The 20,474-nt window shown below is 35.4% G+C and overlaps 1 protein-coding gene across 1 annotated transcript in view; it reads left to right on the top strand.

Moving 5' to 3' along the window:
* LEKR1 (leucine, glutamate and lysine rich 1) overlaps positions 1–20,474 on the top strand; it is a 213,809-nt gene that overhangs the window by 23,525 nt on the left and 169,810 nt on the right. The window lies entirely within an intron of this gene.

Below are 20,474 nucleotides of genomic sequence, written 5' to 3'. Positions count from 1 at the left end.
CTTTAAAATATTGACAGTTGATGTAATAAACAATGAACTAATGAATATATTGAACATTGTATCCTTGTAGAAGTTTTCTTAAATCTCTTAGGATTAAGTACTTGTCTTAAATTTTATTACAAATTTAAATAATTATATTAAATATCAGTTCTTAGTCTTTGGCTAGGAAACTTTTGTTTTCTTGAATTTCAGGTCTGAAAAAGTATTTAATCATATTTGAGTGGAGAAATAAAAAAAATTAAAGTATTTAGTTTAAAAATTTAAATACGGAGGGTTTTTGCTTGTCAGATTCTTTTGTTTAGTGTTATAGTTTACTTTCTTTAGTAATTATATGAATACTATGTAAACATACAAAATAAAAGAAATATATAGAAGAAAATTCAAGAAAGTCCTTTTTTATTCTTCTGATTACTTTCACTGGAAATAAAAAGTAATACTTTTAATGGTTTGGTGTATGTTTCTAGATCCTTCATTGTTCTTTAAGCTTTATTAAAGATATATTTTAAAAATATTTGTAATATATTATATTTAAGCTATGTAGTTTTAAAACTATTTTTCAATAGACTAGTTTTTAATATAAGTAATATATTAAAAGTATGTGTGATTTTTACCACTTAATTTTATATTCTGGAAATTGTTCCATGTTATACATATAGATCTATCTTATTCTTAACTGCTACAATGTCTTCCTTACTAAGAATATGCCGTAATTTACTGAACCATTTCTCTTTTCAACATTTAGATTATTTCCAGTATTTATGACTACACATAGTATTTATATTTATATTCTTGTGTACATATGTTTTTCTATAGGATAAATTCCTGGAAGTGAATTTGCTGAAAAGAAAGTAAATGCCAGTTTAAGACTTTGATGGACATTATTCCAAATTGTCCTTTGAGAAGACAGGGTTAATTTATATTTGGCCAATAGTTTATAAAGTGGCCATTTTCTTAGATCTTGTTAGTATTGCAATTTTCTTTTCTCAAATTCTCACTTTTTTTCTTGGTAAAAAAAAAAGTTACTTCATGATTATTTAGTGTTTCTTTATTGCTGCTGCTGCTGCTATGTCACTTCAGTTGTGTCTGACTCTGTGTGACCCCATAGACGGCAGCTCACCAGGCTCCCCCGTCCCTGGGATTCTCCAGGCAAGAACACTGGAGTGGGTTGCCATTTCCTTCTCCAGTGCATGAAAGTGAAAAGTGGAAGTGAAGTTGCTCAGTCGTATCCGACTCTTAGCGACCCCATGGACCGCAGCCTACCAGGCTCCTCCATCCATGGGATTTTCCAGGCAAGAGTACTGGAGTGGGGTTCTTTATTGCTAGTGAGGTTGAATTTTTTTTCATATGTTTATTAGATATGTATATTTCTTCTTTTATGAATTACTTGTTCATATATATTGTCCAAATTTCTATGGTGCTATTTCTATGTTTTTGTTTATGTTAAGGAGTTTTTAATATAATATGGACTTATACTTTATTTACACATTGCTAATATTTTCTCATGGTTTATCTTATTGTTTATTGTATGTTTTTTGGTATAAATTTAAAAAAAATATGCCGAGTTCTGGAAAGGGTTCTGTGTCAAGTCCTTTTGGTTGCAAACAACAGAAATTTGTTCTGGCTTTTGCTAACCTAGATTCAAGCAAGTTGAAAAATAACATATATTTAAAACTTTTATGGTATTGTTTTGGTAAGTCTTTTAATCTGTTTATTAGTTGGATTTATGATTTCATGTTTTTTATTGTTCTTTTATAAATATTTATTTATTTTTTGTTCCTATACACCTATAAGGGCTTCCCTGGTGGCTCAGCAGTAAAGGATCCGCCTGTAATGCAGGAGATGCAGGTTTAATCCCTGGGTTGGAAAGGTCTCCTAGAAAAGGAAATGGCTACACACTCCAGTATTCTTCCATGGAGAATTCCATGGACAGAGGAACCTGGTGGACTACAGTCCATAGGGTCACAAAAGAGTTGGAAATGACTTAGCAACTAAGCAACAACACATCTATAACTTCTCTCATTATATACACCCCATATCACAGAGAAATATTTGTTATAGTTAATGAGCTTGTTTTGGTACATCATTATCACCGCAAATACATGGTTTTACATTAAGGTTAGCTTTTTTTTTTTTGCCACTTTATTCATTTTTTTAATTGGAGGATAATTGCTTTACAGAATTTTGTGGTTTTCTGTCATACATCAACAAGAATCAGTCATAGGTACACCCATGTCCCTTCCCTTCTGGACCTCCCTCCCATCTCCCTCCCCATCCCACCCTTCTAGATTGTCACAGAGCCCCTTTGATGTTGTAAATTCCATGGGTTTTGACAAATATTAAATACCATATATCTGCCATTGTAGTATCATACAGAATAGATAATGCTGCCCTAGAGATCCTGTGTTCTGCCTGTTTGTCCCTCCCTCCCCTCTAAGGATGGGCAATCACTGTTCCATTGTTGTCTCCATAGTTTTGCCTTTTTCAATATGTCATATTGTTGAAAATGTCCATTGACAGAAGAATGCATAAAGAAGATATGGTACACGCATGCAATAGAATATTACTCAACCTTTAAAAAGAATGAGATAATGCCATTTACAACAACATGGATGGACCTGGAGAGTGTAATACTGAGTGAAATAAGTCAAAGAAGGAGAAATACTATATGACGTCTCTTATATGGAATCTAAAAAGAAATGATGCCAATGAATTTACTTACAAAATAGAAACAGACTCACAGAGAATGAACTTTTTGCTGGTGGAAGGAGGTGGGGAAGGAATAGTTAGGAAGTTTGGGATGATTGACATGGACACACTGCTACTTTTAAAATGGATAACCAAAAAATACCTACTATATAGCATATGAAACTCTGCTTAATGTTATGTGGCAGCCTGTATGGGAGGGGTGTTTGAGGGAGAATGGATACATGTGTATGTGCGGCTGAGTCCCTTTGCTGTTCACCTGAAACTATTACATTGTTAATTGGCTGTACCCCAAAACAAAATGGGCTTCCCAGGTGACACTAGTAAAGAACCCACCTGCCAATGCAGGAGATACAAGTTTGATCCCTGGGTTGGAAAGATCCTCTGGAGGAGAGCATGGCAGCCCACTCCAGCAGTGTTGCCTGGAGAATCTCATGGGGTTGCAAAGAGTCAGACATGACTGAAGAAGAAAGAGAATGTCATATGGTTAGAGTACTATAGTGTGTAACTTTCTAAAAATTGGCATCTTTCAGTTAGTAATATACATTTAAATTTACTCCATGTCTTTTCATGGCTTTATAGCTTGTTTCTTTTTTTTAGGACTGAATAATATTCCATTCTCTGGATGAACCACAGTTTATCCATTCACCAAACTGAAGGACACCTAGGTTGCTTCCAAATTTTGGCAGTTATGAATAAAGCTGCTGGAAATATCTATGTGTAGGTTTTTGTGTGGACATGTATTTTCAGCTCATTTGGGTAAATACCAAAGAGTATGATTACTAAATCATATAGTAGAAGTATGTATAATTTTGTGAGGAGCTACCAAATTGTCTTCCAGAGTGGCTCTCTCATTCTGCATTCCCAGCAGCAATGAATGAGAGTTCCTGTTACCAGATTCTCAGCAACCTTTGGTGTCGTTGGGGTTTTGGATTTTCACCATTCTAATAGGTATGTGATAGTATCTTGTGTTTTAATTTACATTTCCTTGAAGACATATGAGGTTGAATATATTTTATTATGTCTGCTATCTGTATGTCTCCTTTTCTGAGGTGTTCGTTCAGGTCTTTTGCCTATTTTAAATCATATTGCTTGTTTTCTTATTGTTGAGTGTTAATAGTTCTTTGTATATTTTAGACAATAGTTCTTTATCAGGTGTCTTTTGCAAATATTTTCTCCCAGTATGTGGCTCATCTTCCACTTCTGTTGATATTCTCTTTTGTAGACCAGAAGTTTTAAAATTTAATGAAGTCCTGCTTCTTGTTTATTTCATGAATCTTGCCTTTGGTGTTATATTTAAAAAGTCACTGCTGTACTCAAGGTCATCTAGGTTTTCTTCTATGTTACCTTATAGGAGTTTTGCAGTTTGTATGTTATATTATATCAACTCAAATATATGTATATTTGAGTTGATATTTGTGAAGTGTGTATGACCTGTGTCTAGAATCCTTTTTTTGAGGATGGAGGAGGGGGCATGAGGATGTTGTCTAGTTGTTTCCAGTTTAAAAAGACCATCCTTGCTCCATTACATTGCTGTTGCTCCTTTGTCAAAGATCAGTTGACCATATATTTATTTGGTTCCATTTATGGATTCTGTCCTGTTCCGTTAATCTATTTGTCTATTCTTCCACCAAAACAACACTATCTTTAATATTGTGTAGCTTTATACTAAGTCTTAAAGGCAGATTTTGTCAGTCTTTCAACTTTGCTCTTTTCCTTCAATATTGAGTTGTCTATTTGGGATCTTTTTCCTCTCTATGTAAATTTCAGAATTTGTCCATATCCACAAAATAACTTATTTGGGATTTTGCTTGGAATTGAATTAAATCTGTAGATCAAGTTGAGAAGAATTGATGTCCTGACAATGTTGAATCTTAATAATCCACAGACATTAAATATGTCTTTTATTTAGTTCTTCTTTGTTTTTGTTCATATGAGTTTTATAGTTTTCCTCATATAGTTCTTATATATATTTCATCAGTTTGCACCTCATACCTACATTTTTGGAAGGCACTAATGTAAATGGTAATGATTTTAAACTTCATGTGTTCATGGTATGTAAGAAAGTTACTGACTTTTGTGTAATTAACTTTCTATCTTGGAGCCTTTCTAAAAGTACTTGTTAGTTCCAGGAGTTTGTTGATTTTTTCAGTTTGTTTGTATAGGTGATCATGTCGTCTGTGAACAAAGTTTAATTTCTTCTTTCCTAATCTGTATACCTATATTTTCTTGTCTTCCTGAACAAGTTGGGACTTCTTATACAATGTTAAATAGCAGTAGTTAGAGCAGACATCTTGTTCTTGCTCTCAGCAGGAAGCCTTCAAGTTTTCCGGTATTAAATATGACATGAACTGTAGATTTTTTGTAATTTTTTTTTGTCTGTGCTGCGCAGCATTTGGGATCTTAGTTCCCTCACGAGGGATCAACCCTGTGCCCCCAACAGTGGAAGCACAGAGTCCTAACCACTGAAACTTCAGGGAATTCCCTAAATTTTTTTTTTTATAAAAGTGAGGAATTTTTTCTTTATCCTAGTTTGCTGAGAGTTTTATCTTGAATGGATGTTGGATTTTGTCAAATGTTTTTTCTGTACCTGTTGAAATGCTTGTGTGATTTTTCTTTAGCCTGTTAATGTGATAGACTAATTGGTTTTTGACTGTTGAACCAGCTTTGATACCTAGAATAAATCCCATTTGGTTGTGGTATATAATTGATTTTTACATATTTTAATATTTTATTGAGGACTTTACTTCCATGTTCATGAGAGATATTGATCTGTAGTTTTCTTGTAATTCCTTTGTATGGTTTAGTATTAGGGTAATGCTGGCCTCATTAAATGAGTTGGGAAATATTCTCAATCTTTTGGAAGAGAGAATGGACATAATTTTTTCCTTAAATATTTGGTAGAATTTACCAGTGACTCCATCTGGGCCTAGTGCTGTTTTGGAAGTTTATTAATTATTGATGAAACTTTTTTGAAATTTTTTTTATGGTTAAGCTATGTTTAGATTGTCTGTTCTTGTGTGAGTTTTAGCATTTCTTCAAGGAATTGATTTATTTTATCTTGGTGATCAAATTTGTGGGCATAGAGTTATTCATGGTATTTCTTTGTAAAATTTTTTGTACTTTTTTCCTTTTCTGTTGAGATATAGTTGATGTATAATATTATATGTTACAGTTGTATAGCATAGTGATTTATACTTTTTAGAGGTTACAACTCCACTTATAGTTATTATAAAATATTGGCTGTATTCCATGTCGTACAGTATATCCTTTTAGTTTATTTTATACATATTAGTTTATATCTCTGTATCCCCCACCTTTGTATTGTCTCCTTTTCTCTCCCTGCTGGTAACCACTAGTTTGTTCTCTGTGATTCTGTTTTCATTTTGTTATATTCATTAGTTTTTTGGGTTTTAGTTTCCGCACATAAGTGATATGTTATTCGTATTTTCTCTGTCTGACTTATTTCATTTAGCATAATGCCCTCCAAGTCTATCCATATTGTTACAAATGGAAAATTTTCATTTTTTTTTATGGCTGAGTAGTATTCTATTGTATAACTATAACACCTCTTCTTTATTCATACATCTCTTGATGGACACTTAGGTAGGTTTCATATTTTGTCTATTGTAAATAATGCTGCTTTGAATACTGGAGTGTATGTATCTTTTTGAATTAATGATTTTGTTTCCTTTGGTTCTATACCCAGGAGTGGAATTGCTGGATCATGTATTTTTAGTTTTTTGAGGGATCTCTATTGATGATTTCTCTTTAACTTCTGATATCAGCAATTTGTAATCTTCTCCCTTTTCCTTTGTTCACCTTATCTGAAGATTATAAATGTTACTGAGCGTTTGGTTTTATTGATTTTTTTCTCTGTTGATTTCCTACTTCAATTTTATTGACTTCTGGTGAAATTTTTATTGTAGTTATATAAATTATTATTATTTCTTTTCTTCTGCTTACTTTGGATTTAATTTGCTCTTCCTTTTCTAGTTTCCTAAAGTGGAAGTTTAAATTGCTGATTTTAGATCTTTCTTTTCAAATAAATGTTTTCAGTGCCATAAATTTCCCTGTAACCATTGCTTTTGCTACATCCCACAAATTTCAGTAAGCTGTATTTTCACTTTCATTTAATTCAAAGTATTTTTAAATTTCATTGTGATTTCTTCTTTGATATATCTGTTAATCAGAAGGGTGTTGGTTAATCTCTTAAGTATTTTGGGATTTCCTAGCTCTTTCAGTTTAATTTCTAACTTCATCTCATTGTTAGATGTTTGAGTGCAGACATTGTATGATTTTTCATTCCTTTAAATTTGTTAAGATGTATTTTATGGTCCAGAATGTGTCTATCTGGGAGAATGCTTCATGTGAGCTTGAAAAGAATGCATTGTACTGCTGTTTTTGGGTGAAGTCATCCATGCATGTCAGTTTATATCAGTTGAGCGATGATACTATTGAGTTCAACTTACAGATTTTCTGCCTCCTGGATCTGTCCATTTTTGGTAAAAAGGTGTTAAAGTCTCCAACTGTAATAGTAATTAATCTGTTCTTCCTTGTAGCTCTGTAGCTTTTGCCTTACATATTGGGTTGGCCAAAAAGTTTGTTTGGGTTTCTCCATAACATCTTATGGAAAAATCTGAAGGAACTTTTTGTGTCAACCCTATATTTTCACACTCTGTTGTTAAGCTCTCTTGTTAAGGATTGTTATCTCTTCTTAGAACACTGACCCCTTTATCATTATATAATACCCCTCTTTATTTCTGATAATGTTCCTTGTTTTGAAATCTCTGTCTGAAATTTCTTTTGTTTAGTGTTAGCATGATGTATCTTTTTACACCCCTTTATTTTTAGTCTGTGTGTGTCTTTATATTTAAAATGTGTTTCTTGAAGACAATGTGATAGTTGACCTACTCTGACAGTCTGTCTTTAAATCGGTGTATTTAAATCATTGATAATCAAAGTAATGACTGATATAGTTGGATTAATACCTATCATTTTTTGGTTATTGTTTTCTATTTGCTGCCCTTTTTCTTTGTTGTTATTTTTGTCTTCCACACTTTTTCTGTCTTTTGTGGATTTAGTCAAGCATTTAATATAGTTCCATTTTATCTTTTTCAGAATATCAGTTCTATTTCTTTTGCTCACTTTTTAAGGTGTTGCTTTAGAGGCTCCTCTGGTGGCTCAGATGGTGAAGAGTCTGCCTGCAATGAGGGAGACCCAGATTCAATCCCTGGGTCAGGAAGATCCCCTGGAGAAGGAAATGGCAACCCAGTCTAGTATTCTTGACTAGAAAATTTCATGAATGGAGGAGCCTGGCAGGCTGCAGTCCATGGGGTCCCAAAGAGTCGGACACAACTAGTAACTAACACACAGAGTTTGTGATATATTTTTATAACTAAGCCAAGTCAACTTTTAAGTAACACTTCACTGCTTTATCGGTAGTGCAAGTGCCTTATAATAGCTAAATATTCCTAATTTCCCCCTCCCATCCCTTGTATCATTGCTGCAGTTTATTTTACTTATAAATAAGCATACATAAATATGTATATATGTATAAATATATATGTGCATGTGTGCTCAGTCACTCCAGTCATGTCCAACCCCTTGCGACCCTATGGACTATATCCTGCCATGCTCCTCTGTCCATGGGATTCTCCAGGCAAGAATACTGGACTGGGTTGCCATGCCCTCCTCCAGGGAACCTTCCTGACCCAGGACTCAAGCCTGCATCTTCTGTGATTCCTTGCATTGCAGGTGGATTCTTTACCACTGAGGCACCAGGAAAGCCCATGCTAAGCCTTAGTTGGCATTTATCCTGCTTGGTATTCTCTGAAGTTCCTGGATCTGTGGTTGGTGTCTGACATTATTATAATTTAGAGGAAATTATCAATCATTATTTCAAATATTTCTTCTTTTCCTTTCTCTATATCTTCTACTTCTGGTATTCCTATTAGGCAAATGTTATGTCTTTTATAGTTGTCCCAGAGTTCTTGGATATTCTATTATGTTTTTAATTTTTTCTTTGCTTTTCAGTTTTAGAAGCTTTTTAATTCTATTGTCATATCCTCAGGCACAGAGATTCTTTCCTCAGTAATGTCTATTCTAATGAGCCAGTTAAAGGCATTCTTCATTTCTGTTAAACAGTATTTTTTTTTAATCTCTAATTTCTTTTTGATTCTTTCTTCAAAGTTCAATGTCTCTGCTTATATTATCCATCTGTTCTTTATATGTTGTCTCCTTTTTGTATTACATCCCCTTTCACATTAATCATAATTTAAAAAAATTTCTGATCTGATCATTCTAACACTCCTGCTATATCTCACTCTAGTTTTGATGCTTGTTCAGTCTCTTCAAACTCCTTTTTTGCTTTTTAGTATACACTATAAGTTTTTGTTGATAGGTGGACAAGACATAAAGGTGTAAAAGGAATTGCAATATATACCTTTAGTAATGTGGTGGTAATGTCAAGGGAGGAGAAGTATTCTGCAGTCCTGTGTTTATGTCTCAGTCTTGTAGTGAGCCTTTGCCTGTGGACTGTGAACTTTACAGATATTTCTCAGTTGCCAGATCTTGCATCCCCCCACCCTGCCCTTAGGTGACACAGTATTTCTAGAATGAGCTAGAGCTGGGTTTTTCCCTTTGTCAGGTCAGTTAGGCTCAGATATTATCCCAGTAGGTTAAGGTCTGCTAAAATAGTTTCTCCTGAGGGAAGGCCGTGTTAAACATAATAGAAAGCTCTGGCATATTTAAAATATTTGCTATTCCCCTCCCTCTGACAGGAGCTCAATCAGGTTTTTCTTTAAATGTTAGGAAGTGTCACTTACAGATTTACTCTCTTCACTGCTTCAGTTGTGCTGCACACACTCTGATATGTTGTATTTTCATTTTCATTCAGTTCTATGTGTTTTTGTATAATTCTTTAGTTATCCTTTGAGAGTTTTTCTTTGACATATGGATTATTTAGAAGTATGCTATTTAGTTTCCAAGAGTTTATAGACTTTCCTGTCAGATTTCTATTAATGTTTTCTAGTTTGATTCCACTATGGTCAGAGAACATACTCTGTATGATTTCAACTTTTAAAATTTTGTTAAAATTGTTTTATTGCCAAAGATATGCATCTGCCTTGATGACTGTTCCATGGGTACTTGGGAAAAAATGTGTATAATGCTGTTGTTGGGTGGAGTTTTCTAAAAGTGGCAATTAAAACCTGGTGATTGATGTTTTTGAGTTCTTTCATTTCCTTGCTGATTTTCTGTCTAATGAGTCTATCAGTTGCTAAGAATGGAATATTGGAAATTCCCAAATCTGATTGTGGATTTGTCTATTTCTCTTTGAGTTTTATAATTTTTGCTTCATGTATTTTGTAGCTCTTTTGTTTGGTATGAACATATCTAAAATTTTTGTTTTCCTGGATTGATTGTTGTATCATTATGTAGTATTCTTTGTCTCTAGTAATTTTCTTTGCTCTGAAGTCTACTTTATCTGATATTAATATGGCAACTACTGCTTTTAAAAACTGTTTATTACATGGTATACTTTTTCCATTATTTTACTCTCAACCTACTTATGTCATTGAATTTGAAGTCAGTCTTATAGACAACATATTTTTGAAGAATATTTCTTTTTTACTCCACTCTGCCTATCTCTTTTAATTGGTGTATTTAGATTTACATTTATATTTAGGTAATTCTTTATATGTTAGGGTTTATGTATGCCATTTTATTTGTGTCCAGTTTATTTCCTCTGGTTCTCTTACTTCTGTTTCTCTTTTTACTTTCAGATTGGTTTGCTGAACATTTTTTAGGATTATATCTTGACTTATAGTGTTTTAAATATATTGCTTTGTATAGGTTTCTTAGAGGTTACTCTAGTTATTGCAGTATATATACATAATTGATCATAGTCTGTGGTTTAATTATGATGGTCTTAACATGGATTTCTTTGGGTTTATTCTATTTGTATAGAAAAGAATCTTTCCTACAGCTTGTTGCATCTGTAGGTTTATATCTTTTGCCATTAGAAGTTTTCAGCCATTATTGAATATTATTTAATCATACTTCCTCTTTCTTCTCTCTTTCTTTGACTTAAATCTTATGAATTTTAGCTTTTTGTTGTTGTTTTGTCACACAGGTCCCTGAGACTCTGTTAATTATTTATTCTATTTTCATTCTTGTCCACATTGGGTGAGTTCTGTTGATTTGTCCTAACATTCTCTGATTTTGTTTTCTGTCATTATACTCTGCTGTTGAGCCTGTCCTATGAGGTTTGTTTCTTTTTTTCTTTTGCTTATTTTATCTTTCAGTTCTATCATTTCTACTTAGTTTTTTTTAACTTATATTTCTTTGCTGAGATTTTCTATTTTTTTCTTTTGTTTCTAGAGAATTTTTAATTGCTTTTAAAAGAATTTTTATGATGGCTGCTTTATAATCCTTATCAAATAATTCCAACATCTGATTCATCTCAATGCTGGGTTTGTTGATTATCTTTACTAATTAATGTTATGATTTTCTTGGTTCTGGCATGATGAGTGATTTTCTATTGAGTCCTAATTGTTTTGGAAGTTACACTATGAGACTGGATCCTATTCTCTCTCTTTCTCTCTCTCTCTCTCTCTATATATATATATATATATTTAAAACACACACTCCCCTTGTTGTGGTAAAGCATGAAAGCCAAATGGGTGTGTTTGTTCAGCTTCCTGCTGTGTCCACAGATACTACTTTTCAAAAGTAAGGTTCCGGGTGTAGGGGTGGGGGGTGCTAAAAAAAACAAAAACAAAAGTAAGGTTCCCCCTGCCTTGTATCAGACTGGTGAAGTTGAAGTTAACCTATCACCCTTAGCCCCACTCACACCTTTCTGGCAAAAGTGAGTCACCGACTTGCAGGTTCTTGTGTCTCTGCATGGGAATATAAGATCAGTTCCCCACTGAACTCACTGACACCAGAAGGGGAGAACCAAAGAGCTGTCTTACACTTTTTTGTAGCAGAGTAGGGGCAGAAGTTTGACTTCTTTCTGTGTCCCATTGATACCAAAGGATGGGAGAAGTTAGGTGCCAGCCGGCTCTGATTCTGCCTTACTGATGCCATCTGGGAGTAAAGGCTCAGCTCCCTCCACATCCCACTGGCACCAGAGGATGGGAAGCAAACTGACTACTCTTGTCTCACACCACCTTCTTCTATCTCACTGATGCTGGTTGGGGTTAGAGGCTTCTAACCGAAACCCTGTGACAGGATATGTGTAGGGAGTCAGAATAAGAGTGCCACTAGTCTTGTTTTTCACTGCTTCCTTTGGTCTCTTTGCTGCCAATTGGGTTTGATTCCCCACTGGGCCTCACTGACACCAAGAATATAAGAAAAGTGGACTGTGTGCTCAGTCACTCAATCATGTCAACTCTGTATGACCCCATAAACTGTAGCCTGCCAGGCTCCTCTGTCCATGGAATTTTCCAGGCAAGAATACTGGAGCGGGTTGCCATTGCCTACTCCAGGGGATATTCCTGACCCGGGGTTAAACCCGCATCTCCTGCATCTCTTACGTTGGCAGGCAGATTCTTTATCACTGCGCTACCTGGGAAGCTCAAAATGGACTATTTACTACTAACAACTTGTACTACTTTGTTCGGATTCATTGGTGCAGGGTGGGGGTGGAGGCTCAGCTCCCCATTGACCCCACTGACACTACCCTGGTGGGGGGTGTTGGAGCATGTCTTGCTTCTACAGAGGGGAATGAAAGATCAGCTCCTAGCTTACCCCACGGATACTACACCAGCCAGGAGACTTGGAGTGCACCACCTGCATCAATAGGGCAGGGCTGTGGTGGTATGGAATATCAACTCTGCTCAGTTGTGTCTGTCTTGAAACTATGAGCTGGGGAGGTACAGTTTACAGTTGATATTTGGCTTGAGAAGGTGAATATTACCAAGATTGTTTTCAATTATTTAGTCACACTTTACCTGATCAGCTAAGTTGATCAGACTTTTTTGAAGCTTTTTTTTTTTTTTTGGTCTCTGGCTGTTGGTGTTTCTGGGTTGGAACTTTCTATAACACTCATCTGGGATATATGGGAGATAATAATAAAACTCAGGAATCTCATTGCTTTGGTGTTTCTCAAATCTTGAAGTCAGTAGGCCACCTGCCATCTTCTTTTTGCCTTTCATGGTTTTGCTGTGCTTGTCTTATATGATATCAGGGTTTTTTAGTTAAGAGATGGACTTGGGAGTCGAAGAGCTACTCCATCTTGGTTGTGACCTTGGGTTGATTTTTTAGTAAAATTAAATATTGTTCTGAGTAACTAAGAACATTTTTTTTTAAGTAATGACTTAAAATTTAACAATGTTAATAGCTAGCTCACAAAAGTCAGTAGTTAGATATATGCATCACTACATGCCTGCTAAATAATTCCTTTTCAATTTCTCTTGCTTACACCAAATTGAGATGATCCATGGAAATTTGAGCAAAAAAAGGATAGGCCTGTCTATAAGGAATTAGACTTAGGAGTTCTGTTGATAGTTGGCCATTCTCACAAATCAGGTAAGCTGTAGAAGTCAAGTCTAGACTAGTCAGCTCAAGGAAAGGGCATAGGTAGGTACCAAGGGTTCAGAGCCCACAGTTTGGAATCAAATTAATAGAGTGTAGAGACACTGAGTTTATAAATGAAGACAGTTGGAGGAATAGATTTACCTGGCTGGAGTAGAGGATAATAGGGTAAACGTGGCAGATTTTGTGAGTCATCATCTTCCTCTGCCAAAACTGCCTCCCTCATAGACCAGTTATGTCAGATAGTAACACTTTCTGCAGCAAATGGCTTACATGAACAAGGATTTGTTTGTTTCTTGAGTTAAGAAGGGGTGTAGGCAACTCAGAATGTCACCAGGGATCTAGCCGTTTCCATCGCTCATTACATCTTTCTCACTGAGTAGGCCTTCAGTCTCATACTGATCCCTTCATGATCTCAAGATGGCTTTTGCACTGCCAAATGTATACTTCTAGGCAGAAATATGAAGAGAGAAGCTGTCAGGGGAAGTGCCTGTGATAGGAGGTCAGAAGCTTTCCCACAACTGCCGGGTAGTTTGGGGAACTTACTTCAGGGAGTTGGCTTGTTGCTTTCTGAAATAATAGGTTCTGTTGTAAGGAAGGGGCTTCCCAGGTGGCTCAGTGGTAAAGAATCCACCTGCCAAGCAGGAGACGCAGGAGACCCAGGTTTGATCCCTGGGTCAGAAAGATCCCCTGGTGAAGGACATGGCAACCTACTCCAGTACTCTTGCCTGGGAAATCCCATGGACAGAGAGAGTCTGGTGGTCTACAGTCCACAGGTTCGCAGAGTCGGCCACGACTTGGTGACTGAACAGCCGTGGAAGTTGTAAGAAAGAAGACACTAGCAGGGCCTCCCTCTCTGTGCATTACATTTCCCTCCAGAAAATCACATATTCATGCTTGCTTTAATTCCCGAAGAAGGAAAAAATTAGTGTCTCAAGAAACTTATCCAGAGCTCCATTTTTTTTTTTTTTAAGGTCTTTAAGATATCTAGGCTCAGCTTTTTCTACTTGTACCGTATTCTCTGTTGTTTATGGAAACAATATAAGAGGCATACATGTTAAAAATGTTTGGGACAATGGATTTGGGTAATCAAGATTTTATAGAACAAAGAACTGATGGAAAACTATAGCTCTCATTGTTTGCGCATACTTCTTAGACAAAGAGTTGGACATGACTGAGCGACTAATCACAGCACGTAGACAATTATTTCAAATACCTAGGGGCCTTCTCAAACATTCATTTCTCTCCAAGGATTCTTATTTACCTTTTGGGGCCAAGTGGGAATCTCTGCAGTGAAACAGAAGCTGTTACTGATGAGACTGTATTTGGGAATGTGAGCATGGGGAGCACTGGAAAGAAAAGGTTGAGTACCATTTGGAAGAGCATTGGTTCTTTTCAGGCCACTGAAAATTGACTCCAATAGACACAGAGTGTTATTAGCAAGTAATTTAAACCTGGACATCTATTTCATGTTTCTCTTAGTCTAGATGTATAGATATGAATTTATTATACTGATATTTATATTATGGATTTCTTAAACATTGAGAAACCTGAACAATTTTTATTTATACCATGTAGTCCTAAGACCAGGTAATCTTTTCATTATATTTCCATTTTTTCTCCTCTACCAGCACTAGATTGTGTTCCAGACTAAAGTACTTAGGCATGGAGAATACTCTTTTCCATTCTTCTTTTTTCTCTGTGGACACATACACATAGTAAATGCTAGAATTTGACAGCTCTTTTTTACTATTGGTATAAATAATGTTTACATGGGTTTCTCATTACCAGATCTGGCAAGGTTATAGAGACTGATATTTATTCAACAACATTAATAGACCTTTGTATTCATGTATATCTTTTATTACCAGTGTAACTTTGAAAGCTCTTCTGTGTATCATCATGTTGTTACTATAGCAACATGGTTACCAAAATAAGGTACACTTCTTCCTGCTTTGTGTTTTTAAAGGAGAGCTTTTTTCCCCTCAAGCTTTTAATTTACTCTGTAGAGTTTCTGTCCCAGACATTCAGTATCCCTTCTATTTATCTTTTCCCCTTTAATTTCCCTTACTTAAAATTAGTTATCGTTATAATACAAAATACAGTTTTTATTGGACTAAATCCTAGTGGGACAAGAATAAAGGAAGGGAAGCAGTGTATGATATTGTACAGACAGTAGAGGCTCAGCTATCGTTTAACCCCCGGCCTTGCCTGCCTCATAATCTTTTTGTACTTTTAGCATATAGCTTTTTTTTGTGTGGCTTGTGGGATCTTTGTTCGCCAGCTAGGTGTTGAACCTGGGCTCTCAGAAGTAAAAGTGCCAAGTCCTAATCACTGGAGTGCCAGAGGATTCCTTCTTTTTGTGCTTTTGATTCTTCATTTATAAAATGGTCAGAGAAATAGCTACTTCACAGGCATGATACACACATTACTCTGTGCCTGGCAGCAATTTGGTTCTGTTTCACTTCTCTCACCTTTTTTTCCCTTTCTGTGTCTGTTAACCAAGGTTGATAGTGTACAGTCATTCATCCTGCTCCTTGCCACCATAGATATCATCACATTCCCATCTACTTGGTTTTTTTTTACTTATTTTTAATTGGAGGATAATTGTTTTACAATGTTGTGTTGGTTTCTACCATACAACAATGTGAATCAGCCATAAGTATACATATATCCCCTCCCTCTTGAGCCTCCCTCTCACCCCACCCTCATCCCTCTAGGTTGTCACAGAGCCCCAGGCTGAGCTCCCTGTGTTATACAGCAGCTTCCCATTAGCCATCTATTTTACACATGGTAGTGTATATATGTCATATGTAAATGCTACTCACTCAGTTTGCCCCTCCTCTTCTTCCCCTGCTTTGTTCATAAGTCCATTCTCTTCATCTGCATCTTTGTTCTTGCCCTGAAAATAGGTTCATCACTACCATTTTTCTAGATTCCATATATGTGCATTAGTGATATTGGTTTTTCTCTTTCTGACTTAACTTCACTCTTTATGACAAGGCTCTAATTTATCCACATCACAAGGGACTCAATTTCATTCCTTTTTATGGCTAAGTAATATTCTATTGCATATATGTACCACATCTTTATTCATTCATCTGCTGATGGACATCTGGGTTGCTTCCATGACCTGACTTGTGTAAATAGTGCTGTGATGACCATTGGGGTACATGTATCTCTTTGAGTTAATGTTTTCTCAGGATATATGCTCAGCAGTAGGGCTTCCCTGGTGGCTCAGATGCTAAAGTCTGCCTGCTGTGTATGAGATCCAGGTTCAATCTGTGGGTCGGGAAGATCCTCAGGAGAAGGAAATGTCAATCCTCTCCAGTATTCTTGCGTGGAGAATTCCATGGACAGAGGAGCTTAGTGGATTATAATCCATGGGGTTGCAAAGTCAGACACGACTAAGTGGCTAATACTTTCACATGCCCAGTAGTGGAATTGCTGGGTCATATGGTAGTTCTTTGTTTAGTTTTTTAAGGAATCTCCATACTGTTCTATACAATGGCTGTATCAATTTACATTCCCACCAACAGTGTAGGAGGGTTCCTTTTTCTCCACACCCTCTCCAGCATTTATTGTTTGTAGACTTTTTGATGATGGTCTTCCTGACTGGTATAAGAAGATACTTCATTGTAGTATTGATTTACATTTCTCTAATAATGAGTGATGATGAGCATCTTTTCATGTGCCTCTTGGCCATCTGTATGTCTTCTTTGGAGAGATGTCTATTTAACTCTTCTGCCCATTTTTTTGATCGGGTTGTTTTTTTGATATTGAGCCCATGTGCTGTTTATATATTTTGGAGATTAATCCTTTGTCTGTTACTTCATTTGCAAATATTTTCTCTTATTCTGAAGATTGTCATTTGTCTTATTTATGGTTTCCTTTGTTGTGCAGAAGTCTATAATATAGTACTTATATTTTCAAACAAATCATTTAACAGTAGAGTAGGTACTGTCTTATTTTATGTTTTTGTTGATGGTTGTCCTTAAGTCTTGCCTTTTAATATGTCAAAGTCCTTGAGGGCAGTAACTGTCTTTATCTCCCTCTGAATAACCCATAGGACCTAGTACCTAGTGGTGGATACATGGGCCTGCGTGCTTAGTCACTCATGTCTGACTGTGACAGAGGAGCCTGACAGGCTGCAGTCCATGGGATTGTTCATGCAAGAATACTGGATGGGTTGCCATTTTCTACCCCAGGGTATCTTTTCGACCCAGGGATTGAACCCACATCTCGTGTCTCCTGCATTGGCAGGTGGATTCTTTACCACTGTGCCACCTGAGTGTATGGGAGGTATTTGCTAATTTGCTGAGTGATTGAGATGTATGATATTAATCATGAAGCCATGGTTTTTGTAATGTATTTCATTTTTATTTTACCACTGTACATAACATAGAAGTGTTTTCTGGAAGGTACTCAGGCATATGTGATGTTCTGTATTATAAATGATATTCATGTCAAGAATGGAGAAATGGAACAGTATATCTCTTGCTGCCACTTCTGTTTTCTGTTAACAGTAAATGCATGTAGGCTTCTAAATGGCTGTCTGCCACGAATTGCATCATTTACAATGGCTCTTAATATGCCTCCTGGCATTTCAGTTTCTGTCTCAGCAGGCAACCTCACTCATGCTGAATGCTTTAATATTTGTACCCAGATAAATGCTTAGATTGCTGTGAAAGATACTCTCACTTTGCTTCTACATGTTTCAGATGAATGTCAATGACACATTGGAAAGCACATCATTCAAACATAATTTAAAATATTGAATCATAACAATTTCCTAGAATTTATATTCCATTTTTCTGTTAATGGACATGAGTTTTTATATTGAGTTTTGTCACCTGTATATGATTACTCCTGGGTTTTATCATTCTCTGCTCTCAGAAGAGGAGAAATGTATTTTACCTGCTGCCAGCTGGCGCCTTGTGGAATACCTGTGCTTGAGTTCAGAGTAGGGAGCAGAGAAACAGAGAGAGGAAAAATGGAAAATGATTTATGATATTTTCCTTGCCCAAATTCCAGATGGAGTATGGCAAGGAGCCTGGGAAGAAGGAAAATACATATTTAAATGTGGTATTAGCTTTTAATTTATTAAAGCTAAAGAGAACAAGAAGAAATTTTATTTTGTAATTATACATTTTTAATGTATCAGTTATGCAGAAGAACTTAACATACATCTTTTTAAAGCTTTTTTTTTTCTTCAGGATCCTTTGTGTTTAGACTCATATTGTATGTGAGATAAAGGTAAAAGAAAATCACATTTATTTTCATGGAAAACATTCTTTTTCAAATTATCTATTAGTAAAATAGTAGATTGGTTTTCTTTTCAGGGAGCAAGACTTCATATTTAAAATCAGTATTCATAAATATTACACATTATTTTTTAGATGTTTTGTGTGGTCATCAGAATCGTACCTATGAATTCTGAATTCTCTATTGAAAACTACTTGAAAAAAAGGAGAAACCTGAATGATTATATATTCTGCTTTATTGGTATATTAACAGAAATACCCTGGTTATTACTCAAGGGAGATTACTCAAATAACAACTCATATAATTATATGTACTTTAATCCTAATGTTGGTCTAATTTGGAATCATTTTTCTCTACTAGAAAATTTTAAAAAAGTTTAAATGGAATATAATTATTGTGGTAAGGTGCTGGGATCAGGGTAATCCTTCTGCCTCTCCCCCTGCCATTTGAATAAAAATCTATGGATAAAGATTTAGGTTAACTCATTCACTCATTTATTCATGAATGACTCATCACTTTCTAATTTTTTCCTAGTGGTATATCTTAAGAAAAGTATTTGAATATTCATTTATATTTATTTTGTATCATTCTGTAATTATTTTGACAAACTTGAGTTGTTCAGTCCATGTTCTGTCATTAACAGGCAAATAAGAGTTGTGATAACAGTGAACATAATGATACAAGGAGGGAATGGAAAGAATGTCTTCATTTTCAGTATGTTACTATATCTAGTAACATTCTGGATGATGAGAATGAGATGGTTGGATGGCATCACCAACTCAATGGACATGAGTTTGAATAAGCTCCGGAGTTGGTGATGGACAGGGAAGCCTGGTGTGCTGCTGTCCATGGGGTTGCGAAGAGTCAGACACGACCAAGTAACTGAACTGAACTGAACTGAACTGATTCTGTCTAATATGCGATCTAAATTTATGTAGCTTTTCTCTCCATCTAATGCAACTATCCAACTGAATCCTATTGATTTAGAGATGGTCAAAGGAGGTAGGAGAGTTTGGAGTAGGAGAGAAGGGACAAAAGAGTTGGTCAACACTTAGTTAAAAAGCAAGTGTACCATTAGGAGGCAAGACCAATCTTAACAGCAGAATATATCCCAGACTTAGGCTGAGACTGAAAATACAACATGGCTCAGGAAAACTAGTGCCAAATTCACAACACTTTCACTAAGCCATGTATAGATCTGTGATTTATGTTTTGTTTATCCTTTTGTTAATAACCTTGGTTTTGTAAAATAAGTAAATTTGTGAAATGAAATTAATGGCTTTCTTTTGATAGTAAGTCAGAAGATTTTGGAGAGGCACAGAGAGAGTAGCAAAAATAAAATGATTAAAAATACCTATTTATTGATAGAATATCCAGCCATCTTGGGGGCTGCTAATCTGAGGAAAGATAACTAGCTCAACGTGCTGTGTTCTTTGCTCCTTTCCTTTTGCTTAGATTTATTTGTTTTCTCTCTCTAATCTTTTGCTTTTAACCTGTCATTTTTTTCTCTTAAGCTGTGTCTGTTAAAGGCAGACTTTTCTTGGAATATTTATCATTATTGTTCTTCTGTGTCAGACTTTATCCAGTGTTTTCAGGTCTTTCTTACCAGTGTCATATTCCAAACACAAGCCTGTCTCTTTTTCTTTTTTTAACTTCATGAAAAACTAGAATATGAGCTGAAAAACATATTATGTTCATGCCTCTGTAAAAAGAAACATTATTGTAACCTGTTTTAGAACTCTTATTTTCTGAAATAGAAAGTTTATTTTCTTGTAAATGTTAAATCCTAGATTTCTTTATTAATATTGTTTTCTTTGGCTAGATATTTTATTCACTCATATCTTTACATCTAGACGAATAGGTTATAATTTTCTCTGTTTCCTATCACTTTTAGAGGAAAAAAGTTAGCTATGGAAGTAAAACTTAAAATTGTCAACAAGTTAGAAGCCAATCATTTAGTACCTCAT

The sequence above is a fragment of the Bos indicus x Bos taurus genome, chromosome 1 (genome assembly GCF_003369695.1).
Source record: "Bos indicus x Bos taurus breed Angus x Brahman F1 hybrid chromosome 1, Bos_hybrid_MaternalHap_v2.0, whole genome shotgun sequence".
Classification (NCBI taxonomy): domain Eukaryota; kingdom Metazoa; phylum Chordata; class Mammalia; order Artiodactyla; family Bovidae; genus Bos; species Bos indicus x Bos taurus.
The sequence above is the reverse complement of the archived record's forward strand: the minus strand, read 5'-3'. Positions and strand labels throughout refer to the sequence as shown.